Source organism: Thermobia domestica, unplaced genomic scaffold, assembly GCF_964235325.1.
Source record: "Thermobia domestica unplaced genomic scaffold, izTheDome1.hap1.1 HAP1_SCAFFOLD_1873, whole genome shotgun sequence".
Classification (NCBI taxonomy): domain Eukaryota; kingdom Metazoa; phylum Arthropoda; class Insecta; order Zygentoma; family Lepismatidae; genus Thermobia; species Thermobia domestica.
In genome coordinates, this window is record NW_027657580.1 from 7,486 (window position 1) to 24,031 (window position 16,546).

The following is a 16,546-nucleotide window of genomic DNA, read 5'->3' on the forward strand; positions in this document are numbered from 1 at the left end:
TGCATCAAATGAAAAGCAAGGCAGTTGGCGCGAATTGAAACACGTACTGTAATTTAAATGAAGTCGATAAATCGGCGGACACATCTAATTTTGCTGAACGAGTGAGTCATCATGCCACCAAAAACTAGCGGAAAGGCTGCAAAGAAGGCTGGTAAAGCCCAAAAGAATATCTCCAAGGGAGATAAGAAGAAGAAGAGGAGGAGGAAGGAGAGCTATGCCATTTACATCTACAAAGTTTTGAAGCAAGTGCATCCTGACACTGGCATATCTAGCAAAGCTATGAGTATCATGAACAGCTTTGTTAATGACATCTTCGAGCGTATTGCTGCTGAAGCTTCTCGTTTGGCCCATTACAATAAGCGGTCAACTATCACCAGCCGGGAAATCCAAACAGCTGTGCGCCTTCTTTTGCCTGGTGAACTTGCCAAGCACGCTGTAAGTGAGGGTACGAAGGCTGTTACCAAGTACACAAGCTCTAAGTAAAAATCTTCTTCAAGATTTTTCATTTCAAACGGTCCTTGTCAGGACCAACACATTATTCGAAAGAGTTAAATCACGAAATTTGCTTCATTCTGTTATGTAGAAACACCTTGAAATCCAATTTCTATATGCTGTTAGTAAAAAAGTAAAGCACATAGCGGAGATGTGTCGTGCTTGTATACGAAAGGCATTTACTCGCCGGAGATCTACACTTAGTCATAATAATTTACTTTTAAAAAGTGGTAATACATTCCGTGTTAAGTATAGTAGTAGGTGCACACGGATCGGAAATCAGGTTATTTTAATGTGCCGTGCAAATAAACAGGCTGTTAGTGTAAGAAATAGTGGGTATAACGCTTAGAATATCGATTAATCGCTATGAAATAATGTTGATAAATTATCTCTTGAAAGTACTATAAAATTAATGTTTCTAGTATTTTCGTACTTGAAGGATAATGAAATTTGAAAAAGAGATGCCAACAGCACCTGGTGTTCCCAGGCGGTCACCCATCCAAGTACTGACCAGGCCCGATGCTGCTTGACTTCGGTGATCGGACGAGAACCGGTATATTCAGCATGGTATGGCCGTTGGCAACTACCTTTTCTTCAATGTCCTGTTAAGGAAGTATGTTTTAAGTAAGAATTGACATTATTAACTATAAAGGCAAGCATATTAACGTCGTTAACATTACTTGGAATATACTAATATTCGAATAAATATTTGAATGTTCGAATGATGAGTGATTCGGATGTTCATAGTGCCACTATGTCCTATCGAGTTTACTATCACGAACCACGTATGAAATTGTATATAAATAAATAAAAATAAATCCTTTATTAAGTATTGATTACAGGAAAAAGGCAAACTTACATTCTTTAATGTACACAATGAAATGTATGAAAGATATTTTTAAGATATGTTTCACTTACCCTTTATAACGCAAGGTAGTTTTCAGTGTAGCATCCTCTTCAGCTGCGAGATAACGTAAGGCAGATGATCATTCAGTCGTGAAGCACTAAAATGTAATATACATTTTAACTATTATCGATAAGAATTATTTACTGCAGGGATGCAAATAAAGTGAGGCAAATTAGTAAATAAAAACCGATACTGTAACTGATAATGTAATTACGTATCTGTATTAGTTGTATATACAGTAATCGCACGATTATCCGCGGAGTTGGATGTTGGCATAATCGCGCATAATCAGCAGTATGAGCAGAAAAGGGAAATGAAATGAAATCTTTAGATTTACGTCGCATACTTATACCGGTTACGCTAAAGGAGACGGTGATGATGAGTACTGAATGAAGAAAGTGGGAGGAAACGGGAGAAACCCGAGAAAACCCATGAGCACGGTCTTTATGCACGACAAAGTTCACACGGCACGAGCTGGGATTGAACCAGGGACCCCAAGCACCGGAGGCCAAAAAAGGGACAAAAAGTCTTTCGTGCAACTTTCGTTTTCGGTAAAAAGTTTACACATAATTTAGAAAGAGTAGTTTTCTGGTCTTTTTATTTCACAAGTTGGTTCATGTCTATATTTTTTACATGCATAAAAAATTTTTCAACTCCCTTGCTTAGTTCCTGTTAAAGACCTCTACCTCTGATTGTATTTTTTGCACATATTCTTATTGTTTTCAGACAACATTTCTAAGAGCGTAATTTATCGTCAGCAAGAAAAGAAAAGGAAAGCCTCGGATAGTGGAATGTGTACTGTATATATATATATATATATATATATATATATATATATATATATATATATATATATATATATATATATATATATACGTATTAGTATATAGTTTTATTTTATACGTCTCCTATTATTACACAATGTGCAGATATTGTGAAAGCGCAAGTAAATATGTATAACTCCCCGTTCTGCACTTAATAACTTGAAAGAAGTTCGGGGAAGGTAGTGTAACAGAAAGTGCAAACAGAAATGAGGGTTTACAGGCATTTAATATTATTCCGTAGTAGTATGATTTTTTGTAAAATATATATATATATATATATATATATATATATATATATATATATATATATATATATATATATATATATATATATATATATATATAAACATACATATTCAATGATATAGTAAGAGGTTAGCAGCACTGATAGAACTGCAGAAAGTACAAAACCGTTAATAAGAAAGAGAGAGAGATGGTGGCCGCTTTTGTGCTTTTCATTGGCTAATTCCGAATTGCGCGCGAATACGTACGAGATTTCTTTCTTTTTCCTCTTCGCAGCCCAGATGTTGCCAATTAGAAGTTTTTAGTACTACATTTGTATGAAAATGTTGCCTTTAAGAAATGTGGTTTGCATACGGAGAAAAGAGCAAAATGAATATTTATCTTAGTGGGCATGAAAAAAGACGAAACATTTTGCAAGATGGACACACGAACTTCCTTAATGCAGGCGTTCAGTACATTATTGTAAAGAAAAAAACACTAAAAAGAATTACTTCAATATCCCTAGCAACATTCAACAATTCATAGAGAAAAATCTTTATTTTGAGAACAATGGAAAACTATGTAATTGTAGATAACTACTAAATTTAATGATTAAGGAAAACGTTTAGGCCCGGCCCTTCAGAAAGAAAGTGCACAGAATTTTCTCTCATGGAAGCAATTGCAAAATCAACATTTTGTTTGCAGTTATAATTAGAGGATCTATATACAGGGTGTTCGAAAAAGAATGTATCCTCTTGAAAGAAAATATTCTCTGGGCCCCTAATCCTTTATATACCGAAAGGAAGTTTGTATAGCATTTTTTCTTACCTTCGTTAGAAGAATTGAAAGTGACTACTATCGTGACACGGGAGATATTTGATCGATAGTCGAATTACTCCCATGCTCGAATGAACACGTCTCTTGTAAGGAGAGGAAAGGCTTCTGTGATCCGCTATCGCAGCTGTGTCATATCTGCAGAGAATGTTAGGACACAAACGTGATCTTTGAGAGCCTCGTGAAAAGAAGTCGCATAGTATCATGTGTGGAGACATCGGGGCCATCTGAAGAACGCTTCATCATTAGGACCAAGGGCGAGTTACGAAACACTCTGGGATATATTTATTAACATAACTTCTCGTCATTCTGCAAGTGTGGTGGAGCTCCATCCTATTGGAAAAGGAAACCTCGGGAGCCCTCTTCATGTGTAGGTATCGTTCACATCTGAAGCATGTGAAGATAGATTACTGTACTATCGTGTACCTAAAATCATTTTCTACGAATACGAACATGTCTACACTGAAGGCAGTGCAGCTCTTTTTCTCTTTTTTTTTTGGTCATGTATTGTAACGCGGGGCAATGCACACAATAACATGTAATGTTGTGTATCATCATAAAGGGCCAGGGCGATGATTGGATCTTGATGGACGTGGAGAACTGATAGGTGATGTGAGTGGTATTGTGATCTATGGTTGTATGTTTACTGATGAATGCATAAGGAGAGGTGAAGGGGTTGCCTTTTTTTTTATGTCGATCGGCAGGGAAGCGATTGGGAAACTTTTGACTTTGTTTTTCAACCGAATATATTGATTGAATAGGTCGCCGACAATTTTACGGGGCGTCACGTCGTTGCCTTTTTCATGTCGATCGCGAGCGAAGCGAGCGTTTTTTTTTTTTTTTTTTTTACCGACAATATGTATTGAATCGGTTGCCAACACCTTTAGGGGCGCGTCACGTCCTTCTTTCTGTGCTGATCGCGAGCGAAGCGAGCGCGAAATTTTTGACTTTTTTTTTTTTTTTTTTACCCACAATATTTATTCAATCGGTCGCCAACACTTTTAGGGGTGCGTCACGTCCTCTTTTCTCTGCTGATCGCGAGCGAAGCGAGCGCGAAATTTTGACCTTTTTTTCTCTTTTTAATTCTTTTTTTTTTCTTTAAGAAAAAATATTGATTTCATAGGTCGCCAACATTTTTACGGGATGGAACATCGTTTATTTGTTTTTCCAACCGTCTTTCTGTCTTGAGCCCCCGCCAAGTTAACTTTATGGTGGACAAAAACTATGTGCGGTGGGTTACCGCGGGGTTCTCCCGTTTCCTCCCACTTTCTTCATTCCACCACCATTTCAATCATTTCTCATAATCAGCGCCTCTTTTAGCCTAAGCGGCATAACGTGGGACGTAAAACAAAGATTTCCTTTAGTTGCTTTCTGTCTTGATTACGAGCGCGAAATTTTTTACTTTTTTTTTCTTTCTTTTGATATTATTCATTTAATAGGACGGCAACACCTTTACGGGCCGCCGCGTCGTCGTTTACACTTCTTCAGCCCATATTCTTTCTGCTTGTTCGTTTTCCGGCATCTTGTTATCACCGCCCGCGGGAATGCCTATGTCTTTCATCGCTTTTTGAAGCAAATCTTTAATAAATATGCACTCTCACATTTCTACTAATATGCATACCACAGTGGATAGACTGTAACTAGGAAAGCAGAAGCCTGCATATCATATTATTTAACAGTTGAAAGTGAACTGCCATTTTAAGTTTGATTTTGATCAGATGAGTGCAGTTCAACTCGTCGACAATTGTGAAGATTCTCGAGGTTAGGGACCATCCATTTTGTGCTTTGTAATGAAAATGGCTGCAGCCAAACTTCTCTGATCTGAATGAAACTTGGCATGATGATACATCTTGACCTGCTCTACAAGTTTATTTAGTATTTTCCGTTGCGCAGGCTTTTGCTTCTCCAGGTTCTCCCATGGAACTGAGAAACGTATTCAGTCGAACTTCTGCGGTAAGTCAGTATATCATCCTGAGAAGTTTGATCGAGATAGCAGAGGTTCGACTATTCGTTTTTCAATTCCATGTGATATTACAACACGGTGAACTAAATTTATATAGAAACACTTTGATTTTGTTTTGTTTTTTGCTAGCATTAAACTGAGAAAATGTTATTGAATAGACAGAGAACACCACTCAAAGAAAAGTACATCATAAGAATATATATATGGTTGCTGTGGTTCTCGGTTTAATTTGCTAGTTAAGAAACTTGCTCTAAATAAGTACATCTTACAGGTGAAAAACTAAGCCAGGCGATAGAATTAAATATAAAGTTATACACTTTTATTTTACGTTTACTAGTGTTGGGTTACTACTGTAAAATAAGTCAGTATATGAAAGATAACTGTATTAGGTACTATTTTCCACCGGCGGTGTATTCTTGCATAGTGTACTTAATGTTTACAAGCGGGGCGCTACTAGTATGGATGCATGACAAGTGCTATTGAAACTCGAAAACTAACTGGTTTCCACTACCCTTGCTTATACGTATACCCGCGTCGCCTTCGCTCCTGTTCACTTTGGACGCACATTCTTGCTATCGCTCAGGCCCCCAGCTTTCTCCTGTTTTGGCTCCCTTAAATAGTATTCGTGCTTTTTATTGGCCACCTGGCAAAGCACTTGTAATGATTTTACACCAGTAACTCTAAAATACATGTGTATTACTTTATTTAATTCTGTCGTCTGCAGAATTTTTTTTTTTTTTCGTACAAATATGCCTTTTCATGCAGAACACTGAATTTTGCCTGTAAATTTTTGAGAATATGCTGTGACGAAACTTGAGCACCGTTCTTCTTTTCTTTCTTATCACGAGTCTTCTTTAGCCTAATGAGCACAATCATCACACGATAACGACTATTCTTTTCATTTAACTTGTAAACAAGTTGAACTAATAATAATAATTGATGTACAAAGGAGAAGTGTCCTACATATTTGAGGTAAAAAATAAAATAAATATACTTCTACTTCATCCGTGTTTACAAAGTTAAATGTTATCGATTTACAAAAAATGGTCACCTATCCACACACTGACCAGGCTCGACACTGCTTGACCATACATATTAAAACATCGGTCCCACTGAATACACAAGTAGTAAGCACATTCACATAAAAATAATTAGGATTACAGTATATAAAATGTGTTAATTAAAATAGCAAATGCCTTACCTTATCACAGGCGATCCAAAGCCACTGCACATCATCTGCTACGCACACTATATTCCTCCAATATTTCACTCACTTCCTATATCACGCAACAGAAAATATTAATAAAATTCACTTAGCAACATTTTCATTTTTAATCAACAATACGTATAACAATTAAGAATAAAATTAATTGTGAGCACATTGTTATAATTAGAATACTGTTTTTATTCGTTTACAAATATGGGATTAATATAGAGCTGGCAGCAACAATATATACAACTCATCCTGTATGTATCGTAAATCCTAACTTGAGAAGACATCTCTGACGCAAACAATGAGACAAGAAATCAAATACTATATCCGACACATTTGGGGTTTATTGAACTTCAATGTTGGAAGATACCACCTTGTCGGTAGTACAAATGTAATATCCTTACAACACGCGGAACTTTTGCCAGGCATATCTAGGAATTTGGGAAGATTAATTGATATCCTTAATGTGCAATGTATGATTATGACGCATTGTTATGTACACGCAGACGGAACCAGGACAATCTATAGATGACATTTGCACTGTGTTTGGACAATTTGTTCGCAGAAAGTAACCGTTTTTGTCTATGAATACTTGAGAACATGGAAGGTATGAGATATACATTTTATGCGCAAATATTATAATACAAATCATTGTTAGTTTGGTGGATGCGTGAAAGAAAGAAAAGGAGTAGATTTTTGCAGACGTCCGGATATAAAGCGAGAACTGAGAATACGCATCTATAACATCTATTTTCTTTGTGTTAATGATATCGATGAACTAAACGGGGAAACTAAAATACAACTGTTTGCAGTATAATTCGAAGTATAGTCAAGTGCAGAGGCGTACTCACGGGGTGTCCACCGGGTGCGGACTCCTCGCAAAAGTTCCTAAGTGAACATACATTTGCAGACTTTCTCATTAAATGTAGTTATTAACAGGGAAAATATTGATGTATCATCAATATAAATCTGATCTTACACTTCATCTGTACTCTGTCTGTATCATGTTTTTGTGAAAAAGTAAGTGGAATATTTATCGTGTTTTCGAATGCAGAATAATAGTATATAGACATAGTGGCTTGTAGTATTGGAACCTTGCCCCCCGAAGCTTGGATCCCTTAGAAGAAAAAAAAAATGCATGCGCGCCTGGTGAAATGGTTAACGAATTCAGTTCACTCGATGAATCGACAGATAGTAATACACATTTCGACAGATCGACAGCATTCGACAGATACAGACATATGAAAGTAGCACAAGAATTAGGCGAAAGTCCGTGCGTTTCCTCAATTCACGTAGGAAACAACAGAAAATATCAACTACCATAAAATAATCCGTATATATATTTAATTTATTTGGAATAAAATAAATATAGAAACAACCTGTTCATACATAACTACGGTAAGTGCGTTAATTGCTAACGTAAGAACAAATATGAAACAAGGCACAAAATAAAAAAGAAAAATAAAGTTAAAGGGAATAAATATTTAGGCTTGATTGTCATTCGTATTAAGAAGCTGGGTAATAAAATGTTAAAATCTACAGAAAATTATGAAATTAAATCAGGATTTGAAATAAAAGTCTATACATTGGAAGTAGGCCAGGGAGTTTGCAAGGCAGATGTGTGCGACACGCGTTACTTTATAGATTCCCTTCATTGAACTATAGTAAGCAGTACGAAGATGGTACTTTGCGTATAATCACAGGAAGGATTGAAGTTAATTACCATGGTAATATAATTATTTATTGATAAGTATTTCCATGTTAAATTATGAAAATTATAAGCACAAGGAGGGTGAAAAAGTAGTGTGACCGACTTAGCAATGACTGAAACATAAAATAGAAAAGCGAATAAAAACAAATGCCTTTTGAGTTATGTGGAATAAAGTTTCTTCTAGCCAGTAAGGAAGAATAGGATCTGGTGCATTCATTGAATACCTGAAAAAAATCGTTTATCAAAATAGAAGGAAACACACTTATCGTTGTGGCAACTACGAACTTCTGTTTACCTCAGCCCGCCTCAGCAAGTGCTTTCTATCCGGTCCGCGCTCCGTAACCAAACTCAACGCTGCCTGCCAGCGAAAATTTCATTCTTCAGTATCGTTGAGTTTATTGCAGAAAGCAATGGCAGATACGGCATCAGCACCTGCAGCCCCGGCACAGGCTTCTCCTAAGAAGTCTGCAAAGCCTAAGAAACCAAAAACAACACCTTCTCATCCAAGAACATCAGAAATGGTGAACAACGCCATCAAGAATTTGAAGGAAAGGGGAGGAAGTTCACTGCAAGCTATTAAGAAATACATCTCTCAGAACTACAAAGTGGATGCCGAGAAGCTTGCTCCATTTATCAAGAAATACTTGAGAAGTGCAGTTGCTTCTGGGTCTTTGGTTCAGACCAAGGGAAAAGGTGCATCTGGATCGTTTAAGCTTAGTGCTTCATCGCTGAAGGAGAAGCCTGAAGGTGGATCTTCAACCAAGGCGAAACGATCAGCATCAAAGGAGAAGAAGCCTGCGAAAAAGCCAGCAGCTAAACGTCCCAAGAAGACTGGTGAAAAGAAAAAGGCTGCTGCTCCCAAACCTAAGAAATCACCATCTAAAGTGAAGAAGGCAAAAACTCCCAAGAAGCCAAAGGCCCCGAAGCCAAAGAAGGCTACAGCAAAACCGAAAAGTGCTAAGAAGGCTGCACCAAAGAAGAAGTAAATGTGTCAGTAAATCATCTGACATTTTAAAACGGCTCTTTTTAGAGCCATCAAATACTTTGAGAAGAGTAAAATTGTGCTTTTCCTATCATTATCACATGTTCATTCATAGCAATGTATAGTATACACGCAAGGGACTTTGAGTTTTCTTTTTAACCGAAGCACTTCTTGATGTAAGTGCTTTATAACAGAGGGGAATTGAGGGTGGGGAAAGAAAGCTTTCACGGGTGTCAAGAATGGTGTACTCGAAAAAAAATGGGGAACACATTACGTAATGTCAATTTGTGATCACTTACTTTTTCCTTGTTCCTATCTTCAAGTAGCGAAACAGTACAGAAAACGCACTTAATGCATTTGTTAGAAAAACTTTTGCAGGCTGACTGGGTTCGATTCTCGGTGGGAGCTCAAATGTTTCGCATTGCACGTTAATAAGTAGGTCCACGTTTGAAACAGCCTTGCTGCTGAAAGGGACACTAAACTAAAATCAACTCTTTTCAAGGCTGGGGTGAAAGAAATGTTCGAACTTATTACAACTCGTGAAAGTGAAGTAGACTGTTTCAATTTAACGTCGTACTATTATGATTTTTATGATAAAGGAGACGGGTGATTACGCCTAATGAATGATGGAAATACTGGTGTAATGAGAAAGTGTTAGGAAAAGGGAACACGCTAATAACCACGGATACCGTCTTATAATTCGTAATATTGCTATAAAGAAAAATAGTAACACCAGCAGAAATGTAGGTGTACAATTGAACTGATGTTAAGTACAAACAGACACTTAAAGAAAGTTTAGTTTAACGTTTGCATTCAACAGCAGCGACCTCTGAGAAAATATTACTTTTGCTACCTTGGAAGAAGTACATATTTCGCCTGCGAGTTCTATGAGATTAATAACGTTGAGAAGGGCAAACAGTGGTTGAATCGAAGTTAACTTATGCAACATATGGCAAAATCGAATCCTTGACCACATAAAACGAAGATAATCAATCGGTAAACATAGGGGAAAACTAAAGAATATACTTGAAAGATAGGATGATATACGAAACGAGAGGAAAACGAAGGTAGATGTATTAACTATGCAACATACGGCGTGAGAATTTAAAAAAAAAAGATAACAAGTATGGACAAGATCCTTGTTAGGATAACAGCATCTCTAAGTAGTGTATTGGTCCTAAAAAGGACCGTTTTTGAACTCAGTGCCAGAACTTCAAACTTAAGCACGTTCCCCACGGATGCGGCGAGCAAGCTGAATGTCCTTAGGCATGATTGTGACTCTCTTTGCGTGAATAGCACACAAGTTGGTGTCTTCGAAAAGCCCTACAAGGTAAGCTTCACTTGCCTCCTGTAAAGCCATGACAGCTGAGCTTTGGAAGCGAAGATCTGTCTTGAAATCTTGTGCAATTTCTCGGACGAGTCGTTGGAAGGGCAGCTTGCGGATGAGCAATTCAGTGCTCTTCTGGTAACGACGAATTTCTCGGAGAGCCACAGTACCAGGCCTGTAACGATGGGGCTTTTTCACTCCACCGGTAGCTGGAGCACTCTTTCTTGCAGCTTTGGTGGCAAGCTGCTTTCGAGGAGCTTTGCCTCCAGTAGATTTCCTAGCTGTCTGCTTGGTACGTGCCATTGCAACTGTCACGACTTGTTTCAAATAATTGCGCGCTGAATGAAGTCAAGTTATATAAAGAGCAAAACCGTTAAATCAAGCTATTTCTCATTGGATAAAGTCAGTCGAAAAGGACAGTTCTCATTGGCTTAGACACGTTTTGTGTTTTTCCTCCGTGCTTTCCCTGCATGATCGAAGGAACAAAACCACGAGTCTTGGGCTGCTTGGGCTTGTATTTCTCGTGTGTGGTGAGCGAAGCAGTAACATATCGAAATGACAGGACGTGGAAAAGGAGGCAAGGGTCTTGGCAAAGGAGGTGCCAAGCGCCACCGTAAAGTTCTTCGTGACAACATCCAGGGTATCACCAAACCCGCTATTAGGCGTCTTGCTCGCCGTGGTGGTGTGAAGCGTATCTCTGGTCTCATTTATGAAGAGACCCGAGGAGTATTGAAAGTATTCCTGGAGAACGTAATCAGAGATGCTGTTACATACACAGAACACGCCAAGAGGAAGACAGTGACAGCTATGGATGTTGTGTATGCCTTGAAGAGGCAAGGAAGAACCCTGTACGGTTTCGGAGGTTAAGTTGGGGTTCCTCCTATTTTGGATATAAAAATTGGCATAAACGGCTCTTTTCAGAGCCAACAAATTTATATAAAGGGAAAGATTTACTTTGTGCGATTTTCTGTTAGATTATAAGAATTCGTGTAACTACATTAAAGCCTTTTGATGCACACAAAATTACAGACGTAGAGAGATTAATTTGAGAAAATCATACGTTTTTTTTTTTACATTATGTACGTTCATGTATACGTATTCATATGTAGCAGTATTAATGCTGGAGAAGGGGTTCTGGTTGGAAATTGGCGATTTGTTGGAAGTAGCGAGCATGAGAGATGCCGAAACGCAAGTCGGAATTTCTGTTCTGACAGTAGGATGTACGTATAGAGGCTTATACAACTTCTATACTGTGCTGTGAGGGGCGAATAATGCGTTAGAAACCTGAATCTTGTCCTTTATCTTGTTTACGTGGTCTTGGGTTCGATTTTTTTCTTTTGCGGTAGTGTCTATTGTGATTTACATGTAAATTAATGACACTTCGTAGCGGGTTAGTAAAATAAAGAGTAATACAAATATGAGATGTAGGTTAATGCATTGTATACTTCACATTATTTACTAAAGAAAGGCAGTAGTTACAAGAAACCTAGGCTCGCTCGTTGGGCACAGTAGCAAATGAGTTCTGAGATCAGAGAATAAGAGTAGTTGCGTATTACAAACCATATACATATAACACATATCACACAAATATGAATATCGACCTTGCAAAGAATAAATCGTACTTAAGTGTGCATTTAATGTCATTACTATGTTGCAAAGAAATTTAGGAAAGTTTTTTGATCCGCTCTGTTCATGATGTCATTGGGGCATAGTAATGAACAATAATAAATGTCGAGAACATATTGAACAGAGTAATTTCAGCCAAGCCAACGCAAGAGAGAAACATGAGTGCTTTAAGAATGTTGGAATTCCTTTGTCTAGCATGAAGTACATGAGAATATGTGGTATGAGGTTTTCTTCCATTGCTGAGAATCTGGGCTCGACTGTCCTGTCCTCTGGGTAATATGAGCCCGATGTACGCAAATATCAAAAAAATGTAGCTAGCGACAATACAAAAGGTAATGATCTTATAATTAATAATGTAGTGGGAACTAAGCACATCGCTGTTTGGAGTATTCTAAAGATAGTGTGACTTCCTATGGGCTTCAATTACGATCGACGACTACACATACTAATTAATCGAATAGCAGCGAGAATTTCGAATGACACTAAGCAACTATCTCAGACACTTTTGATGAGTCTGTATATCGAAAACAATTCATTTCAATCGTAAATCTCCTCTATAAAGGGGTTTGTGGCCCTCATAAGGGCCGATTTGTATGAGATATAGGTCTTACATTTATGCCTTCTTCTCAGTTTTCTTGGGCAGAAGTACAGCTTGAATGTTGGGCAAAACACCACCCTGAGCGATTGTAACTCCAGACAACAACTTGTTTAATTCCTCGTCGTTACGGATAGCTAACTGCAGATGACGTGGAATAATCCTAGTCTTCTTGTTGTCACGAGCAGCGTTGCCTGCCAACTCAAGAACTTCAGCTGCCAGGTATTCCATGACTGCAGCCAAATACACGGGAGCGCCAGCACCAACTCGTTCGGCATAGTTACCCTTTCGCAAAAGACGATGGATTCTGCCTACTGGGAATTGAAGGCCAGCCCTGCTGGAGCGGGACTTGCTCTTTCCCTTGACTTTTCCACCTTTGCCGCGACCAGACATTGTTCAATATTCTTTCGTAATAAGATGAGAGGAAAAATTGCGGCCTCCCATGAATCAAGTCAGTTTTGTTACTACTTCAAGCGTGCACCCGAGTGCATCAAATGAAAAGCAAGGCAGTTGGCGCGAATTGAAACACGTACTGTAATTTAAATGAAGTCGATAAATCGGCGGACACATCTAATTTTGCTGAACGAGTGAGTCATCATGCCACCAAAACTAGCGGAAAGGCTGCAAAGAAGGCTGGTAAAGCCCAAAAGAATATCTCCAAGGGAGATAAGAAGAAGAAGAGGAGGAGGAAGGAGAGCTATGCCATTTACATCTACAAAGTTTTGAAGCAAGTGCATCCTGACACTGGCATATCTAGCAAAGCTATGAGTATCATGAACAGCTTTGTTAATGACATCTTCGAGCGTATTGCTGCTGAAGCTTCTCGTTTGGCCCATTACAATAAGCGGTCAACTATCACCAGCCGGGAAATCCAAACAGCTGTGCGCCTTCTTTTTGCCTGGTGAACTTGCCAAGCACGCTGTAAGTGAGGGTACGAAGGCTGTTACCAAGTACACAAGCTCTAAGTAAAAATCTTCTTCAAGATTTTTCATTTCAAACGGTCCTTGTCAGGACCAACACATTATTCGAAAGAGTTAAATCACGAAATTTGCTTCATTCTGTTATGTAGAAACACCTTGAATCCAATTTCTATATGCTGTTAGTAAAAAAGTAAAGCACATAGCGGAGATGTGTCGTGCTTGTATACGAAAGGCATTTACTCGCCGGAGATCTACACTTAGTCATAATAATTTACTTTTAAAAAGTGGTAATACATTCCGTGTTAAGTATAGTAGTAGGTGCACACGGATCGGAAATCAGGTTATTTTAATGTGCCGTGCAAATAAACAGGCTGTTAGTGTAAGAAATAGTGGGTATAACGCTTAGAATATCGATTAATCGCTATGAAATAATGTTGATAAATTATCTCTTGAAAGTACTATAAAATTAATGTTTCTAGTATTTTCGTACTTGAAGGATAATGAAATTTGAAAAAGAGATGCCAACAGCACCTGGTGTTCCCAGGCGGTCACCCATCCAAGTACTGACCAGGCCCGATGCTGCTTGACTTCGGTGATCGGACGAGAACCGGTATATTCAGCATGGTATGGCCGTTGGCAACTACCTTTTCTTCAATGTCCTGTTAAGGAAGTATGTTTTAAGTAAGAATTGACATTATTAACTATAAAGGCAAGCATATTAACGTCGTTAACATTACTTGGAATATACTAATATTCGAATAAATATTTGAATGTTCGAATGATGAGTGATTCGGATGTTCATAGTGCCACTATGTCCTATCGAGTTTACTATCACGAACCACGTATGAAATTGTATATAAATAAATAAAAATAAATCCTTTATTAAGTATTGATTACAGGAAAAAGGCAAACTTACATTCTTTAATGTACACAATGAAATGTAAGAAAGATATTTTTAAGATATGTTTCACTTACCCTTTATAACGCAAGGTAGTTTTCAGTGTAGCATCCTCTTCAGCTGCGAGATAACGTAAGGAAGATGATCATTCAGTCGTGAAGCACTAAAATGTAATATACATTTTAACTATTATCGATAAGAATTATTTACTGCAGGGATGCAAATAAAGTGAGGCAAATTAGTAAATAAAAACCGATACTGTAACTGATAATGTAATTACGTATCTGTATTAGTTGTATATACAGTAATCGCACGATTATCCGCGGAGTTGGATGTTGGCATAATCGCGCATAATCAGCAGTATGAGCAGAAAAGGGAAATGAAATGAAATCTTTAGATTTACGTCGCATACTTATACCGGTTACGCTAAAGGAGACGGTGATGATGAGTACTGAATGAAGAAAGTGGGAGGAAACGGGAGAAACCCGAGAAAACCCATGAGCACGGTCTTTATGCACGACAAAGTTCACACGGCACGAGCTGGGATTGAACCAGGGACCCCAAGCACCGGAGGCCAAAAAAGGGACAAAAAGTCTTTCGTGCAACTTTCGTTTTCGGTAAAAAGTTTACACATAATTTAGAAAGAGTAGTTTTCTGGTCTTTTTATTTCACAAGTTGGTTCATGTCTATATTTTTTACATGCATAAAAAATTTTTCAACTCCCTTGCTTAGTTCCTGTTAAAGACCTCTACCTCTGATTGTATTTTTTGCACATATTCTTATTGTTTTCAGACAACATTTCTAAGAGCGTAATTTATCGTCAGCAAGAAAAGAAAAGGAAAGCCTCGGATAGTGGAATGTGTACTGTATATATATATATATATATATATATATATATATATATATATATATATATATATATATATATATATATACGTATTAGTATATAGTTTTATTTTATACGTCTCCTATTATTACACAATGTGCAGATATTGTGAAAGCGCAAGTAAATATGTATAACTCCCCGTTCTGCACTTAATAACTTGAAAGAAGTTCGGGGAAGGTAGTGTAACAGAAAGTGCAAACAGAAATGAGGGTTTACAGGCATTTAATATTATTCCGTAGTAGTATGATTTTTTGTAAAATATATATATATATATATATATATATATATATATATATATATATATATATATATATATATATATATATATATATATATATATATATAAACATACATATTCAATGATATAGTAAGAGGTTAGCAGCACTGATAGAACTGCAGAAAGTACAAAACCGTTAATAAGAAAGAGAGAGAGATGGTGGCCGCTTTTGTGCTTTTCATTGGCTAATTCCGAATTGCGCGCGAATACGTACGAGATTTCTTTCTTTTTCCTCTTCGCAGCCCAGATGTTGCCAATTAGAAGTTTTTAGTACTACATTTGTATGAAAATGTTGCCTTTAAGAAATGTGGTTTGCATACGGAGAAAAGAGCAAAATGAATATTTATCTTAGTGGGCAACATTTTGCAAGATGGACACACGAACTTCCTTAATGCAGGCGTTCAGTACATTATTGTAAAGAAAAAAACACTAAAAAGAATTACTTCAATATCCCTAGCAACATTCAACAATTCATAGAGAAAAATCTTTATTTTGAGAACAATGGAAAACTATGTAATTGTAGATAACTACTAAATTTAATGATTAAGGAAAACGTTTAGGCCCGGCCCTTCAGAAAGAAAGTGCACAGAATTTTCTCTCATGGAAGCAATTGCAAAATCAACATTTTGTTTGCAGTTATAATTAGAGGATCTATATACAGGGTGTTCGAAAAAGAATGTATCCTCTTGAAAGAAAATATTCTCTGGGCCCCTAATCCTTTATATACCGAAAGGAAGTTTGTATAGCATTTTTTCTTACCTTCGTTAGAAGAATTGAAAGTGACTACTATCGTGACACGGGAGATATTTGATCGATAGTCGAATTACTCCCATGCTCGAATGAACACGTCTCTTGTAAGGAGAGGAAAG

At 37.4% G+C, this 16,546-nt stretch overlaps 2 non-coding genes across 2 annotated transcripts; both read right to left on the reverse strand.

The window, feature by feature from the left end:
- Positions 1-954: 954 nt before the first annotated feature.
- Positions 955-1,073, reverse strand: LOC145678105 (5S ribosomal RNA). The gene has a single exon (XR_014130226.1). It is a non-coding gene; the product is annotated as a 5S ribosomal RNA (ribosomal RNA).
- A 13,062-nt stretch (positions 1,074-14,135) lies between these two features.
- On the reverse strand, positions 14,136-14,254 carry LOC145678107 (5S ribosomal RNA). Its single transcript, XR_014130227.1, has one exon. It is a non-coding gene; the product is annotated as a 5S ribosomal RNA (ribosomal RNA).
- Between the last annotated feature and the right edge of the window lie 2,292 nt (positions 14,255-16,546).